This window comes from Cetorhinus maximus, chromosome 8, assembly GCF_964194155.1.
Source record: "Cetorhinus maximus chromosome 8, sCetMax3.hap1.1, whole genome shotgun sequence".
NCBI classification, from domain to species: domain Eukaryota; kingdom Metazoa; phylum Chordata; class Chondrichthyes; order Lamniformes; family Cetorhinidae; genus Cetorhinus; species Cetorhinus maximus.
In genome coordinates this window covers 80189406-80206938 of record NC_135886.1, presented here as the reverse complement: position 1 = coordinate 80206938, position 17533 = coordinate 80189406, and positions in this window count along the sequence as shown.

Below are 17533 nucleotides of genomic sequence, written 5' to 3'. Positions count from 1 at the left end.
TAGAATTCTACTATACTCAGCTGTTTACCATTCCTTCCTGTTCTACAACATCCTACGGTACCCAACAAGCCCCCATTCATGCCTACTGTATAGCCTGTTACAGTTCCTAATGCTTTTTATTTATTCTTAATGTATAACATTCAATTGAACTAATTACTTTCCATTTATTCTTGCACTTTAATAACCAACCATATCCCATCATACAGAACTCTACTGTGTCCATTGAGATCCCATTCATTGACACTGTACTGGATGCTTCATACACAACCACTTCCCAGCTGTCTCATAGCATAGAGCTGTGATCTAACCAAACATTCCCAATGTATAGAATTGCTATTCCAAATTTAAAATTATACACTTTTACTGTTCAGTAAACAATGAATCCAATGGAAAACTAACTTCTTAGGCAAATTCTCTTCCTTTCCTTAAAGAAAAATATAATTTTTGAAAACGTCATTTAATTCTCAGGAACAGCTAACCTTGGAAACTCTGCTAGCTCTTTTAGCCTCATAGAAATCTGAATCCTAACTTAAATCTTAACTTTTAAATCAAATCCTGCAACCATGCTTAGAAGGTCGCATCTCATAATCTGGGCTAAATCCATAACCTGTCAATCCTATTATCCAAACCTGGACCATAATCTCATACCATGTACAAAAATGAAATAAGCAATTGGGAAAGAACATTTGGTCCATCCAATACATTCCAGACATTGCGTAGCCACATGTACCACTGACGCAACTTTAGGAGAGGCAAAAGGAACATTCTATGCCTTTAATTCTATTTAATTCTGTTTTGCCAAATAGTAAATTCATAATAAAAACACACATTTGGGGCAGGATGAACTTTTTGTCCAATGAAAAAATTAGCCAGCTTTATCTCCTTATTGCAATGCAATGTGATAAAATAGAGCCTTTTAAACCTGTTGCCTTAGCTTCAGTTCTTGGATGAAGTTGGATTGCCAGGCTACTATTCTAACAGGCCAGTGCTTAAGCATACTCACCTTCAAGGCTCAGCTGCAGCTCAGATAATTATATAGTGATTAGGTTTCTTCTCCCTGCAGAGGTTGAGGGCATCCAAGTTGGGATTTAAGGCTATGGTTCATTATGTAGTAGTCCCAGTAGGAGTTGGCTTATTATTTATAACCCTAGCATACACGCTACCAGATATCTAAGAGGGGAGGCCAATACTGAATTTATATCTTAATTAGCATTTCTGCTTTCCTGGACAACCCTTCCAAATCTAGACTTGGAAAAAATACTGATACTTAAGAATTGTTGAAATAAGAGCGTTTGTGTTATGGTATCACAGTTGTCAATGCTGAACTGATTAATGTCCTTAAACAAAATAACTATCCTGTTTAATTTGCTTACAAAAATGTTGGAGCTTGCTAGTTGAATTTTAGTTTATTTACTGTAGCTGACTTGAACAAGGTTAGAATCATGACTTGAAATGACGTCTTAGCCTATTATTATTTAGATATTTTCTCCATCACTATTCAATATTTTTGTCCATCCCAGTATATCAGTGCAAACAATTACGGGTGTAATTACAGATGTGTATACAAGGAAGATGACTGGAGTTCTGACTGGTAAGACTTATTTTTGAATGTGATGATATTAAATATTTTTGATTCACAGTGGAGCAAATATTATAAGAGTTGGCACCTTTTCTGAAGATGTGCCTCAATCACAAATCTATCAGAGTTGCAGGTACTTCCATCAGCCTGAATGCTTTTCTCCAGGTAGAAGATCTGTGTTGTCTATAAGATGATAACCATCCAGGAATTTCAATAGAAATCATTGTTTTTAATGTTCTTAGGGAGTTTGTTAGGGATATAGGTTAATGTGGCTTTTTAATTAGCCCCAATAGACACTCAACAGACTGATTCCTACCTGTCTTGGGCTCTTTCAAGGCCTTATATCGCTTACCCTGACCTCCACAATACCCCAACCTCGAGGGAATATTTTGCATTCTACTGAACTCTCCTTTCTCATTTTACTTACCTTTTGTTCTGACACTTCAGCTTAGAAATTATTGTTGGTGATATTAGCAGATATAAACTTCATCTACATTCCTCTGCCCATTATTTTGCAGTGGTATCTGCATTAAAATAACAGATGAAGGAATGTTAGAAGAATGTGTAAAGCATGCAATCACTGATATTACTAACAGGAATTTCTAAACTCATTATTATCTTCTAAACAGGAAAACCTCCTAGAGCTTATGTTAGTGATGGCACTTGTGCAGATATAGGTATAAGGGAGGCACTATATCAAATTTATCAGGAGGCTGCACATGTATAGGGTTAAAAATGGTTTAGTGAAATTAAATGCATATCAGAGGCTAATTTGAAAATGGATTCCCATATTAATTTATTTTATATTTATATTGATTTAGTTTCTACATGGTATAACACATAGAAAATATCCTCTTGTACTTGCATTCTCAATAATATTGTGAAAACAGGAAGCATTCAAAGATAATGCAAAAGTTTTGAAAATATCTTTTTCAGATGGTGCACAGACCCACCTCAGACAGTTCCACAGGGTTCAGCATACACTACAGATACTGCACAACTTGCCTCATGTCAAGTGCACAATACTGTATTTTGGAATCATGCTATGCAACAGACCTGGACAGCTAGCCAAATATCTGACTCTGTAGTCAATCTGGCAACTACAGTAATTCACCCTCCTCAGTGCAGCAAGGCATGCCAGCAGTTAAACGTCAGTAGTAATCTGATATCCAATATACCTTTAAGACAAGTATTGTAATGTAAGGTCACATGATCTTAATACTCAATAACAGAGTCGTGTGGTCTACCTCTCTATGGAGAGTCTTGAGTTAGTCACTGATGAGTGAAGACAGAGTTTTATGTTGTGAGTAAACAAGTACGGTCGCAGAGTTTAGTTTGTAAATAAACAGCATGTGCTTATTCTAACAAAGATCTCCTGATGTTCTCTGTCTCTGTACCAGCTCGGTCACCCCAGTAAAAGCATGCAACCCAAATCCTTTAGTCCCCAACAAATCTAAAGGCACTGGATCCAACAAAGTCTTCTGACAGGTGGCCTTCTGGGATTTCTGGAACAGCATCAATGACTAAGGTGAACCCAAATCAGCAGTTTACACACCCAGTGATGAACAGAATCACACTTTCATTCATGTGGAGTATGTGGCCTACCGTGGCAAAGCTGTGACGAATCACAGCATCTCTCATGAGTGCTTAACCTTCTGCTAAATAAACCTTAGGATCCAATCGGTAACAGGTTCTGTCTTCTGGCTTGACCAAACTTGAGGATCACATGTAGAGAACTGTTACTTAGGTCAACAATCTCATTGCTGCCTACAGAGCCACCATTTCTTCCCATTCCTGTCATGTCGTGGCACTGACCATCCTCGTAGTCACATGATGCAACAATAATGGAGTTATTGACAGTTCATGGCAATCAATCCTTATGATACAATGTTCCAAATCTAGCCTTGTGAGAGTGCCTTGTTTGACTTGTAGTACCCTGGAGATGGATTCCTAACTACTTTTGATAAATAGTCAATAATTAACCCAAATCTTGTTCTTTTCCACCTCTGGTAATAGATATCTCTTCTGTTTTCTGTGTGTATTTTGTATTTCCTGTTCCAATGTGCCTTATACTTAATGCCATTAAAATCCATCTGCCATCTAGAACTTGTTTAGCTCTTTGCACTTCTTCTTGGCTTATGGGAGATTGGGTTCTTGATCTGGCATTGATAGCATGTTGGGGGCTGTGATGCTGGATAGTGATCTGTGATTACCTGGCTGCATCCCATCATTTTCAATGTCTGTTCTAATCTTGAGCTGCAGAGCCAATGATGTTGGTCCAATTTTGCCTCTCGCAACACTGAGCGAACCCACGTCAGAAGGCCCAAACTGGAAGTGGGCATGTCTGCAATTTTATGCCTACCTTGGCTTTCTAAACACGCTGGGAAACATGGTGGGTCACAATCCAAAGCTCACGTAAAGTGACATTGGGGATTACCATTTAAATGCCTGCTGCAAATGCAATTTTCCCTGTCATTGATATTTCTGTCAAGGCGGGTGGGTTCCTAAAGGCTATGGGAACAACACCAGATAAGTCATTTGTGAACCTTGGGGGAAGGCTGTGGAGTGTGGACAGGTATGTTCAAAAGGTCCTGCCAACTTCAAATGTCATAATGTAATGGTGTATGATGGTTTAAGTGTGTTCTCAATGCAGTGACTGATCATAGGATTCTGCGTTTAAAAAGTTAAATTGGCCAACATTGTATCAGTGTTCACATGGATAGAGTGCCCTTATGTATTCATCAGCATTGGGAATCTGACTTAAATGGGTCATCTGGACACTGTGCTTTGATTTTTACATTGATTTAAAGTCCAGGGATCTGTAGAGCCTTTGAAAAAAACTGACCAAATGCCAGACTTCTTTGATTAAAACTCCATTGAGCCTTTGAACAAAGTAACAGATGGCTGGAGATCTGGCCAGGCAACTTCAAGTTCTCTGTTGTATTGAGCTCTATGGAGTTGTGCAATATAATCCTATTATGAATGCATGGCTAAACTCCAAGCTCAACTAATGGATTTAGCTCAGCAGGGTTTGTTGACACAGCTGTGAGCTTTGTTTGATTGACAGTTTTATGAGAAGATAATAGGATTAAATGTTTTGGAGAGGTTTTTGAAGGGTTATTTATTTGGAAGATTAAGGAGCACTTGAGGGAATATTTTTCAAGGGGATTTTCAATGGCATTGACAGTTTTATGAACTTCTAGGAAGAGCAATTTTTTAAACTGGCATTTGAATGGATGATTGTTTTTATTTGATGAGCATTTCAAAGACTCCCTAGTATTATTATACATATCATAAGTTCTGTACATAGTGGATTCTGAGTGAGTGAGTATGGAGGATGAATGAAGGCATGAAGGATACATGAGGGCATTGGGGGAGGACAGGAGCATGAAGGGTGATGGAGGAATGGAGGATGCATGGATGCATTGAGGGGGTATCGAGGATGCATGAGGCATGGAGAGGGTATGGGGAACCGGGACATGGGGTGGGTTTGGGTGTGAGGGATGAGGGTTCAGGGGCCTATCATAGAGAACTGGGCCAATGTCTCAGTGAACAGAGGTGGGCTTCTAAACTGCCCACCTTTGCATCCGCCCACCTCCATTCCAACTGTGGATCTGCTTAAGGAGAAGGTGGCCACAACTCTAGCCCGCCCCAACCTGCAAGATGAAAATTCCATGCGAATGAGCTGACTTTCAAAAATCAGGAGGGTGATGTTGGGAAGTGGCCTGACTCATGCTTCCTGTTTCGAAGGGGGAAATCCATCATGTTGTGCTGGTAGTCCTTGGGGCATGACACTGGCTTTTGAGGCTCTGCAGGTCTCCTCTAGTCCAATTGTGATGAGACCCAATATTTGGATTTCTCTGGGCAGAATTCTGTACACATTAACACAAAATCTGCACAGGTACCAACACACTCTAAAGACATGGGGGGCATACACAGCAAGTGCACTGACAGAGACACACTCTGCTCAGGACAGATGTGAAAAAACACTAACTGACAAACACTAACTACATGGATGTATGCATGTACACAATATTTTACAGGGCAGGAGAAGCTCTTTGGCAACAAGACAATCTCCAGATGTTAATCTGGAGTCTTCCTGCGATAGCAGCTTCCAAACCTCCGACCACCACCATCCAGAAGGACAAGGGCAGCAGGTGCATGGGAACACCACCACCTGCAGGTTTCCCTCCAAGCCACACACCGTCCTGACTTGGAAATATTTTGCCGTTCCTCCACTGTCTCTGGGTCAAAATCCTGAACTCCCTCTCTATCTAACAGCACTGTGGATGTACCTACACCACATGGACTGCAGCGGTTCAAGAAGGCAGCTCACCACCACCTTCTCAAGGACAACTAGGTATGGGCAATAAATGCTGGCATAGCCAGTGAAGCCCACACCCCATGAAAGAATTTTTAAAAATCCCCTCTCGCTATCTGCCATAAAAGACTGTCTATATTACCAACAAACTAACAGTGTTGCTGAGATTGAGAAAATGAATGCAATTATTTATAAAGAACATAAATAAAAGAAAAAATGAATCAGAACTACAGAGAATGACGCTACCTGGCACACTGTATGCGATTTTACTGCAAAGCTCACTCTTTGTAAGCTGAAGGCTCTTAGGAAGGAACAGAAATAGCCATTTCTATTGACTGCCTTTACCATTTGAAAAATTACTTTTTAAATAATTTAGAAATGTAATGAAATTGAAATGACCTCTTCAACGAACTGGCTAAGGTCGAAACGTGCTACAACAATTAATAAAATGTATATTTAATAATACATTTAATTAATCTCCAAGCTTTTTTCTGTATATTGCTGTGTATGGTTATGATACTGTGGTGAGTTTTAGCAATTTTAAAATAAAAATGTTATGCACTGCAGCTAATCCCTTAATTAGGCAGGAATTACCCAACAGGCTGCTTCCATGTGTCAGCAGACCTCACTACAGCTGAGGAGATTTGTACCTTGGCTTCCCCCATGAACCTGTTGTTAGCATTCAGTAGGCTGGATTCATTCATATTATTGATTTGTTAAACTCATTTCCCTGGTGCTTGGAGACAAGGAGCAGATGTGCTCGTTATTTCATTATTATGTAACTACAGTGAAGCACCGACAGAAAGAGTACATTAATTATTTTGTCAATTATTAATTAGTCATCACCGCAATCAATTGCAGTTTTTGGAAATGAATGTGATTTGTCTTGTTTGGTCAATGGGCTCATAACATCACTTATTATCGGTCCAAAAAGAGTAAAGGGTGAAGCGGAGGGGGCCCCAGGTCCAAATCATGCTTAGCAGACAAGTAGGCAACCACCCTTAGAGAGAATGAGTTTGATTGATGTGGGGAATGGAAATGTCAATACAATACTGTAAAGGTTGGGATTAAGGTGCATTCAGACAATGGAAAGGGAGCTTGATCCTTCATCCACCCTGTGCTCTACCCAACACGTGTTTGCTTGAAGAGACAAATTAGAGGAATTTTATGTAGAATCAAACCGATAGAAAGCATAGGCCCTGATATTTATGGAGAGATGGAAAAGGAACAGGGGCAGTTGAACAGGGCAAGAATCCCAGAAATGTGGATTCCTTCAAAATTTAACAGTTGGACTTCATACTAAAAAAGCATCCTGGAGGCCAGGGTGGTAGGTCAGGGGCAGAACAGAAAGGTCCAGGGGGGATTGGGAAGGCCTATGAAATAAACAGGAAAGACCAAAGGAGGAAGTGGAATCTGAAAGGCCTAGAGATATTATAGACTGTAGGGCAGGGGTGAGGTTCATGGGTCAAGTGTCCAATCATGAGTGAGGGGTGGGGGTTGGTGGTGGGATGAGAGGAGGGGGTGGGAATGGGAGACAGTGCAATCAGGAGGAGAGAAGTAAGTTCATATATGGGACGGTGGGGGAGAGGGGTCGGGCAAGTACTCCCCCGCTCCCCCTGGTCCACAAGAATACAGGAAAAGCATTTAGGTGCTGAACCTTATAGCGTCCACTTCCTTTCAGCTGCAAGATTTTCTGAACATGAGAGAAACCAGCCTGCAATGCTAAATTTAAAAATGTGGCACAGTAGGAGGCATGCAGCCTCATAAAAATATTTAAATTGGGAAGCTGCCTCTGGAGAGCTGATTAGTCACCCACTCCCATTAAACCCACATGGGGATGCATTGAAGGCGAGTTGTGGTCAGGCTTCCAATTGTTAAAATTCTAACCTCCAGTTTCCTATTTGTGAACAGCTGATGACACTCCCCATGGCTGTTCTGCATTCAACAAAAATAACAACTTGCATCTGTAAAGCGCCTTTAAAGTAATTAAACATCCAAAGACACTTCAAAGGGGTAGTTACAAACAAAATTTGACACCAAGCCATATAAGGAGATATTTGGGCAAGTGACCAAAAGCTCTGTCAAAGAGGTATGTTTTAAGGAACATCTTGAAGGAGGAGAGAAAGGAAGAGAGGAGGAGGGGTTTAGAGTAGGAGGTTCAGATCTTAGGGCCCAGGCAGCTGAAAGCATGGCCACTAGCAGTAGAATAATTAAAATCAGGGATGGGAAAGAGGCCAGAATTGAAGGAATGCAGAGATTTCAAAGGCTTATAGGGCTGGAGAAAGTTACAGAGATAGGGAAGAGTTTGAAAATAAGGATGAGAATATTAAAATCTAGGGATAGCTTTAGCGAGAGTCAATGTAAGGCAGCATGCACAGACATGATGGGTAAACGATGCAAATTAGGAAATGGAAATCAGTCCTTTTGTTTCAGTTTTACTTGTTGTTTGTCTGTGGATGTTTGATGGATGCACCCTGTATGTCAATATGGTCTCACCTTTATCACTCTTCTGTGTGATTACTACAGTGTTATGTTGCTACAAAGAGCAGGGATAGGAATAACATTTTCAAGCAACTTTGCACCTTCAGTGGTACAAGTCAAGTTGGTCTCACAAGGCACAATTTTGCATTTGTTAATTTATTAATTATAAACTTATTCCTATCAGATCCATCAACTGCCCCTTGCAGCACCACACACTGAATTTTCACATGTAAATGTCCAACCAGGCCTTTTTCACAAACTTGGAGTACAATGTCTAAAGCATCCACCTGAGCCAATTGCTCTGATATTGGAGATGCATTGGAAGCAGCAGGGTTCATACCACATAGGGAACCAGGAAGGATGTTTTGTGTGTCTGTCAGCTGATTTTTAGCTAAATCAGTTCATTAGCATTTTACTTTCAGGGGTTGGTGTCCAAAGTGTAGCAGTGGGCACAATGAGGACCCACATGACAAGAGCTCAACTCAAGTATTTAAAGGGAAAATCCAAAGATGAAATTTGGAGGAGTTAGAGTTGGAAACAAGAGAATACAATGCAAGGCAATGGGTGTCCGATGGGCAACAGCTCTGTTGCAGTTCAATGACATCTTGTTTGATATGCTACTGGGAATTGTGAAGTATTGAAGAGAGATACACTCCCCCAGCAGTGAGAGGAAGAAGCCTGCTACTGACACCAAGAAGGTGTGCTGGAAGTGGCTGAGCAGGGGCATGAGCCATGTTCATGGATTCAATGCAGAAAACACTGTAAGAGCTTCATCAGGTCAGAAAAGGTAAGTACAATGGCACATTCACCTACATCCTGCTGTGCGCATCATCACACACCCATGTTCCGTCTTCTCAAGTCCAATATGTCACTTCACTCTTCCCACTCACTTACCTTTCTCATGCATCCACCCTTCTCTCTCTATGTATTTCATCAAATCCCCATCTATCATCCATCACTACCAATCGCCCTCATTTTATACAATTTTATGTGCCTCCCCAGTAGTCACATTCATCAATTGCAATGCATCCATTGAGCGAACACATGCCCTTGCAGTCACTTCTAGGGCTTCCCCTCATTGCAGGAGAAGCAAGCATAGAACACAAGGTTGGCCTCCACAGATTCCCCAGCTCATAACTGCAGAGTAGGAGACAATGGGGTTAAGTGGAGTTTTGGTCTGCCTTGTTAATGGAGAGATGGGGAGCTTCCAGCTACCTGGTGACACAATTCATGTCATGCAACTCTCAGTCATGGTGACTCAGCAACTCACCAAGGCTCCTTCAACAGCATCTTCCAACAAGTGCCCTTGGGAACACCACCAAGAGCAAGTTCCCCTCCAAGTCACTCACCACCCTGACTTGGAACTATATTGTTGTTCCTTCACTGTCACTGGGTCAAAATCCTGCAACACCCTTCTTAACAGCACTGTGAGTGTACTTACATCACATGAACTGCAGCACTTCAAGAAGGTGGCTCACCACCACCTTCTCAAGAGCAATTCTGGATAAGTAATAAATGCTGGCCTAGACAGCGCCACTCACATCCTGTGAAGGTATATAAAAAACTTGATTTCAACAGTGAGAAAAATATGACCATCTTCATAATGATAACTTACAGCATTCTTATCTTTCCAGTGCAGTCTCATAACTTGGTTACCTCTGACAGGGCCTTCACGCAGCAGTCAGTGGGGGTCATAGACCAAGGCTCCTCAGAGGAGCCAATTCCTTCTGTGGGTGCACCATCACAAGGCACTTGCATACCACCCACCAGCTCAGATATTTACAATTCATTGTGACCAGTTAGATAGATAGTTGGGATTTCACAAGTGAGCATGAGCAGCTGGTGGTGACAAGGACAGCAGTGGAGAGTCCACATTGGAGGGGGCAGTCTATGAAAAGGAGAATCATTGAGCAGCAGCAGAGAATGTGCGAAGCACTAACTGGCCTTCCAAGCACGACTGCAGAGAGAATGATGTAACCCACCCCAAGCATGAGTGGGTTGATGTTGCAGAACATTGTGATGATGTGCTCTTGTAAGGATAGAGTGGCCAACTCCATGGAACATTAAATGCACCAAACAAATAAGCCCATGCATATCTTTACCATGGCCATGCACACTCTGGATGACAGCATGTCAGCCATATTAAATAGGATGATAGGATGACAGATATCTTAAACACTGGCCTTACAGTGCCACTCTGATCTACACTAAAGTGCTTTCCAGCAGAGTGGTAACCATGAAGTGTGGTTGGGCCATGAGAGAGATCATGGCAAAATGAAAAATTGAAGTGAGGATTCTATTCAAAGCACGCCTCACTCATTGCCCCTTAATCAGTCATTACCCAACATGCTGCCGCATCTCCCGATGGCCAAGTCTGCCCCAGTGCAGGTGCAAGTGCAGCAGGGCTCAACAAACCTCAGCCAAGAACATCTTAGCTGTCAGAGTGGGGATCTGAGCACCCTGTCTCCACCTCTGCTCAAGCCACAGGGGTTTCATCATATAGAAGCAGTAGGAAAGGAAGATGAATATTTTATGGTAACACAAGACTACCCACATGAGTTTACAATAAAATGTAATGTTGTCAAGTTTTTGTTGTATAGTTAAAGTATATAAATTTTAATCTTTTGCACAATTTTTGCATCTTGCCCACTCTTGGTTACTGAATGGCTAGTCACCTTTTAACTCACTTGATGATAAATGGGGAGACATATCTTGATGGGGACAATGTGCACAGGATGGTGGGAAAAGTGGTCATTGCATGAGCTTCTGGCATCGGTCGACTGGGGCAACATAAATGAGCATTGCATTAATATGCATCCCAGGCAGCAATGTGAGCAGCTGTTGACGAATTGTCCTCATCGCCTTCCTCCTCCTCCATGGGATTATCCAAAGAGGATTGAACTCCATGCCTTGTTGCTGCTGCAAGTCCAAACCTCACTTTACAAAGTGCAGCACACAAGGTCAATTCTGGAGCCCCTGGCTGCTGCATACTAAAGGGTACCTCCAGATCTATCTAGGCAGGTAAAGCCCATCTCCTGTATGCCAATCGTTTCTTTGATCAAATCTGATGGGCCTATGGCATTCACTGCAGCCCTGCTGGGCTTTATTGGTCAGTTTTCTAGCAGGTTTTATCAGCAACTTCAAAATGGGCATCACTTGTCTGCTAGCAGCCACCCCTTTATTTCTGCTTGCAGGTCCAAAGAGATCATGGAGCCTGGACAGCCATAGCACAAAAGCATTATAGCAGCAACCGGAAATCTGCTAGACACCTGCATTAATATATTTTTGTGATTGCACACCAGCTGTGCATTCATCCATTGGAAGCTCTTGCAGTTGACAAATACTCCTGGTTGATCTGGGGTACCCAAGTTGCCATGTTTGTGTAATCAATGATACCCTGGAGCTGTGGGAAACCAACCAGAGTCACAAACCCAAGTGCCCGCTCACTCTGACTGGTGCCATCAAAGGCAAATGTCCAGCTATAGGTGTCTCAAGAGCAGGCTGCTGCTGATGGTGATATTACTCTTCTTTCTAGGTCAAATCTAGGGCAGCCAGAGTGCCAGCTATCCTGCTAAAATTCAGTAAACCTCCAAAGTGAGAAAGTAAACTCTCAGCAAAAATACTGTGAACAAACCTTTACCCACTAGCAGGCGATTAAACAGCTTTGAGTACGAAGCATTTCTATGAGTTCAATTCAGCCCCACAATTACCAATGTGTTCATCTCGCATTCACTAGCGAGTTTCAGGAAGCCTGGGAAACCTGTGGACATGATATTAAATTTGAAAGTGAGTTGAAATATTGCTCCAACTGAGTGATTAGCATATGGTAATAAGCAATCCTGAGGTGGCTGCAAGCAGTCTAATGCATTGGGGTTAAATACAGATCATCAGGTTGGACCCATGCACACGCTGCTCTAGGTTAAAGAAACCCCCAGTTGCAAATTAGTCATTTATAACATTTTCAGTCTAATTTGTGATGTTCAGTATTAACACTGCACTATCACATGAAGGCTGTTCATTTGCACATTGATGTACATGACAGTTCAGAAGACTCTCTGTATACATTGGACTCCATTGCACAAAAAGGTGCTGCATGTGCCCAAGCTCCACTGCGATCTATATGCTAGTGAAGAAGAAAATAAGATAAAGTAACACGACTTTAGACTAATGGACACTGTATTTTCTCTTGTTAGTCCTTCATTGAAAGCATCCACAAGGGAAAAATGTACTGACAATTGGTGATTAATTCCATTATCTATTAGCTTCTGTTTGTGATAATATCACCTACAATCAAGTGGAAAACCTATGCTATGATATTCAGCATTAATGATTTTAGAATTTTTGAAGAAAGCTCTACCAAATATATAAATTACTGTGATCAACATTTTGAAGGCATTTGCGTTAATAGTAAAAGTGACAGAACTTCAAATATTTCTTCTTTCCTACAGCAACACAGGGGACTGGGAGGAAGTCAGCTTTGATAAGAAACTTTTATTTAACAGTTAAGAGTTACATAACTGCTAAATTTTCATCTTCTGTAGTTTAAATGAGGATGAGAGTCAGATCTCTTTTCAGAAAGTCAGCTTTGATAACGTCAGGGAGATGACAACTTTTATAAAATGCAAAGCAGGCTCTGCTGAGACAAGTCATGTGAATATGGCTGCTATGACAAGTAATTAGAGGGCAGGGTCAATAAGGCTTTCTTTTTATATTAGGAACAATATGAATAGCTTTCAAGGAGAGGGCAAGATTCACCTCGCCTTCCCTGAAAAGCAGTTCATTAATTTCTGTATTAGAAAAAGTCTTGAAATGGAAATGTGTTTAAATGTCATACCAGGGCTGGGCCTCATCAACCTTAACAGGCCTTGGTGCTCTGCATAATTTTATTGGCATCATGCATTAATGATAAGATCTAAAAACTAAAGGAAATTTACCCTCAAATGGATTTTGCCACTAAAATGATGAATATTAATGATTTTCATTATCTTGACATAATTTTGATCTACTCAATGTGTGTCTTTCAAAGCAGAGCAAGTATCTCGCAAAATGGCAACAGGCCTGAACTCCGCATTGCAATTCTAGAAGCTCTAAAGAGACTATGGGACATAATCTGACAACTGTGAAGAGTAGACTTTCCTCTTTACACTACCCATTTTTCAAGAATACTGGAGCAGAAAATGGGGCAAGGACCTGTGATGCCATCTTAACATCTATTATATATTCCAGCATCACTTTTGCTGAACACCAGAAGTACCCACACAATTAGGAGAGAGTATATTTAAATTATGTGGTGACATGTATCCCATTTTATGTCATTACCATCTCAATAAGGCTCGACCTAACTCACACCCATATAAATGCGAGCCCAGCATTCGGAATCACAAAAATGGTGGAAGAAAATTTAAAAGGCTACAGCAGATAATTTAAGAAGTTCTGAAGAAGCCCTATTTTTGTCTTTGAACCACTTTCCAATTTTTTTACTATTCTATGGGCTGCTTACTGCTTCAATGTATACCTTTGTACTTCCTAATTAGGGGAGCTTCTATTTTTGAATACTCTCACCTTCCAAAGAATTTACCACAAGTTTCTCAGTAGAAACATCCATTTATCCTGTTTGTGGTTGTGGTATGGAGGTAGGTCCAAGCTGATCTTCTGACAGTGTATCACTCCAGAATATTTACCCCAAAGCCTGAATTTTGAGGCTGATAATAGTGCCAAAACTGTCTGTCATGTTCTTGCCCACTCACACAACCTGTCTATATCTCTCTGCAGCCTCTCTGCAAACTCTTCATCACTTATTTTCTCATTTAACTTTGTATTGTCAGCAAACTTGGGTATGTTACACCCAGTCCCTCATCTAAGTCATTAATGTATTGTAAATATCTGAGGCCCAAGTACTGATCTTTGTAGTACCCCACTAGTTACAGCCTGCCAACTTGAAAATGTCCCATTTATTTCTATTGTTTTTGTCCCTTAACCAATACCCAATGCATCCTGATATATGATCCCCAATGCCATGATTGCTAATTTAATCAACTTATCGAATGCTTTTTGAAAATCCAAATATACTACATCAGATGTTCTCCCTTATCCATTTTACTAGTTACACCCTCAAAAAAGTAACAGAAATGTCAAAGTTGCACTTTCATAAATAATTGTTGTCTCTCCATAACCATATAATGATTTTTTAAGTTCTCTGGTACCACGTCCTTATAATAGATGTTAAGATTTTACCTACTACTGATGTTCGACTAACAAGGCTGTACTTACCCATTTTCTCTCTTCCTCTTTTCTTAAATAGCCGGGTTACATTTGCTACCTTCCAATTCTGGGGAATTGTTATAGAATCTAAGGAAATGTTCTAGAATCTAAGAAATTCTAGGAGATCAAAACCAATGCATCCACTTTCTCTGCAGCTACCTCTTTTAAAACCCTAGGTTGCAGGTTTAAAAATGAACAGGATTTGTTGCCGCTAAGTCACATCAATTTGTGCAATACTATTTCTTTACTTTTCCTGATTTTCTTAAATTTCTCATTCTCACTAGACCCTTAGTCTCCCATTATTTACGGAATGTTTTTGTGTCTTCAACCATGAAGACAGATACAAAGTATTTGTTTAATGTCTCTGCCATTTCCTTATTCCCCATCGTAATTTCACCTGTCTCTGTCTGTAAAGGACCCACATTTACTTTCCCTAATCTTTTCCTATTTATATACCTATAGAAAAATTTACAATCTATTTTCACTCTCTTGCTAGTCTACTCTCACATTCTTTTTTCTCTTTCCTTATCAATTTCTTGGTGCTTTTTTGCACAATTTTAAAACCCTCCCAATCCTCAAGTTCAACTCTTTTGGGCAACATATAAGCATCTTTCTTTAATCCAATACTATCTTTAGCTTTAGCCATGATTGGAACACTTTCTCTGTGAGGCTTTGGTGCCTTTAAGGACTGCATATCAGTTGAAAATTATGTATTAATTTCTTAAATGCTAGGCAATGCTTGTCTACCATCCTCATTTGTAGTGAAAACAGAAAACGCTAGAAATACTCAGCAGGTCTGACAGCATCTGTGGAGAGAGAAACAGAGTTAATGTTTCAGGTCTGTGATCTTTAATCAGAAGAGTTCCCTTGTTGCTTTTGAATTTACTGTTTCCTGAATCCTTGCCCCGCCATTGCCACCACACCCAGCCGCCCCCAACTTTATTAGTTTAAAGCCCTGCCTATTGTCCTAGTTATTCAATTCACTGGAACACTGGTCCCAACAGATCAGCTTTCCACAGTACAGGTGAAAGTGTCCCAAAAAAGTAAAAGCACTGCATCCCACACCACTCCTTCAGCCATGCATTTCCAATTTGTTTATCCCTATGCCAATTGACACATGGCTCAGGTAACAACCCAGAGATTATTACTCTAGAGCTTCATAATATTTGAGGTTTTTAATTTGGGTCCTAACTCCTCAAACCTCACAAAAGAACACCATTTTAGTTCTTCCCATGTTGTTGGTTCCTATGTGGTCTACGACAACTGGATCCTCTCCTCCCACTTGAAGTTTTTATCCAGTCACAAGGAGATGTCTTTGAAGCTGGCATCGGGCAAGCAACACAGCATTCGGAAATCCTGGTCGCAGTTGTAGAGAACAGTATCTATTCCCCTATACTGTGCCCCACTACCATGTTTCTTTTCATTCTCCCTTTTTGAATGGCCTCCTGCCCCATGTTGCTATGGTCAGTTTGTCCATGCACCCTGCAGTCCTTATTCTATATCCACATAGGTAGCAAGTACCTCATACCTGTTGGTCAAAGACAAGGACTAAGGTGCCTTCATCACTATATCTTGGATCCCCATATATGCCTGATTCACAGTCATACCCTCCTGTCCCTGAACATTGAGCAATTTTAAAGTTCAATTTAACCTAAGGAGTGTGACTGCCTCCTGGAACAAAATATCCAGGTAACACACCCCTTCCCTGATGCCCTACAATGTCTGTAGCTTGGACTCCAGACCAGCAACTCTTGAGTTGAAGTTTCCTGAGCTCCAGACACTTACCACAGATATGGTTGTCTGGGATTGCAATGCTCTCCACAAATTCTCACATGCTGCAGTTACAGCACACCACCTGCACTACCATGTTGGCCTAACCTTATTTACTTGATATAGTTAATTTGTTTATTAACTTTTCTTTAATTGAACTGATTAGTTTAATTGTATTAATTAATTAGTTTATCTAGTTTAAGTAATAATTTAGTAAAGTAATAGCAGCTTACAGTTTCCCAGCTTGGATCCAGAATAACGCTCACACTCATTATTGGAGATCATAAAAAAGAAGCAGCACCTCCTTGCCCCTCTACACCAAATTCCCACTTGCACCAAATTCCCAACTTTAGCATTCTGTTAATGAAATACTCTTTCACAACAGTATACCTGTTCAGAAGCACTCCACTTTCCTCTTAAAGCCCAGCCCCAACTACGCACACAGCAGCAATGCCTCCGCTGCTGATGTCCGGCCTATCTGAGCTCAACCCTGTCACCCGGGTGCTGCGGAATGGCCTGGGTTCCAACATTCACCACCTCAAGACCCCCAACCTGCGCTTCCGCTGCCTCCTGGCCAAAGTCCATAAGCTCACATGAAAAAATATTTTTATAAAATATTTTAACACAGCTTTTCACATTTATATGTGTATTATATATTGATCTATAATGTAGGGGGTGGTGGTGTGAATCAGTTTCATCTCTGACTTCTGAGCGGTCCGAATCACTCCCACTCCCTGGTTTCTAGACCTTGCGCTTATTTGGGGGCTGTGACAAAGTGCAGCAGACAACTGGTTTTGGTGCAAGAAAAACTGAGTTTATTGAAGCCACAAATGAACATTAGGATTACACTGAGATTATACAGACTTACAAAGTATACTTAGTTAAGAATGGGGAACACACGGCATAACGAGGGAAAATCACGCTACTAATCCCCTTACCCTCGTCCCACCCCCAATACCTAACTAAATTGAACTAGGAGAGGTCAGGGATCATGCTCACCAATCAGGGTTCCTTGACAATTCGAAATTCAGCCAGGTAAGCTGGTTGCAGTTTTGGGGTACGCTCTTTGTGTCCTCTGGGGCCTGCCATCCCCATGCGGTCCTGGTCTGTGGAATCTGCAA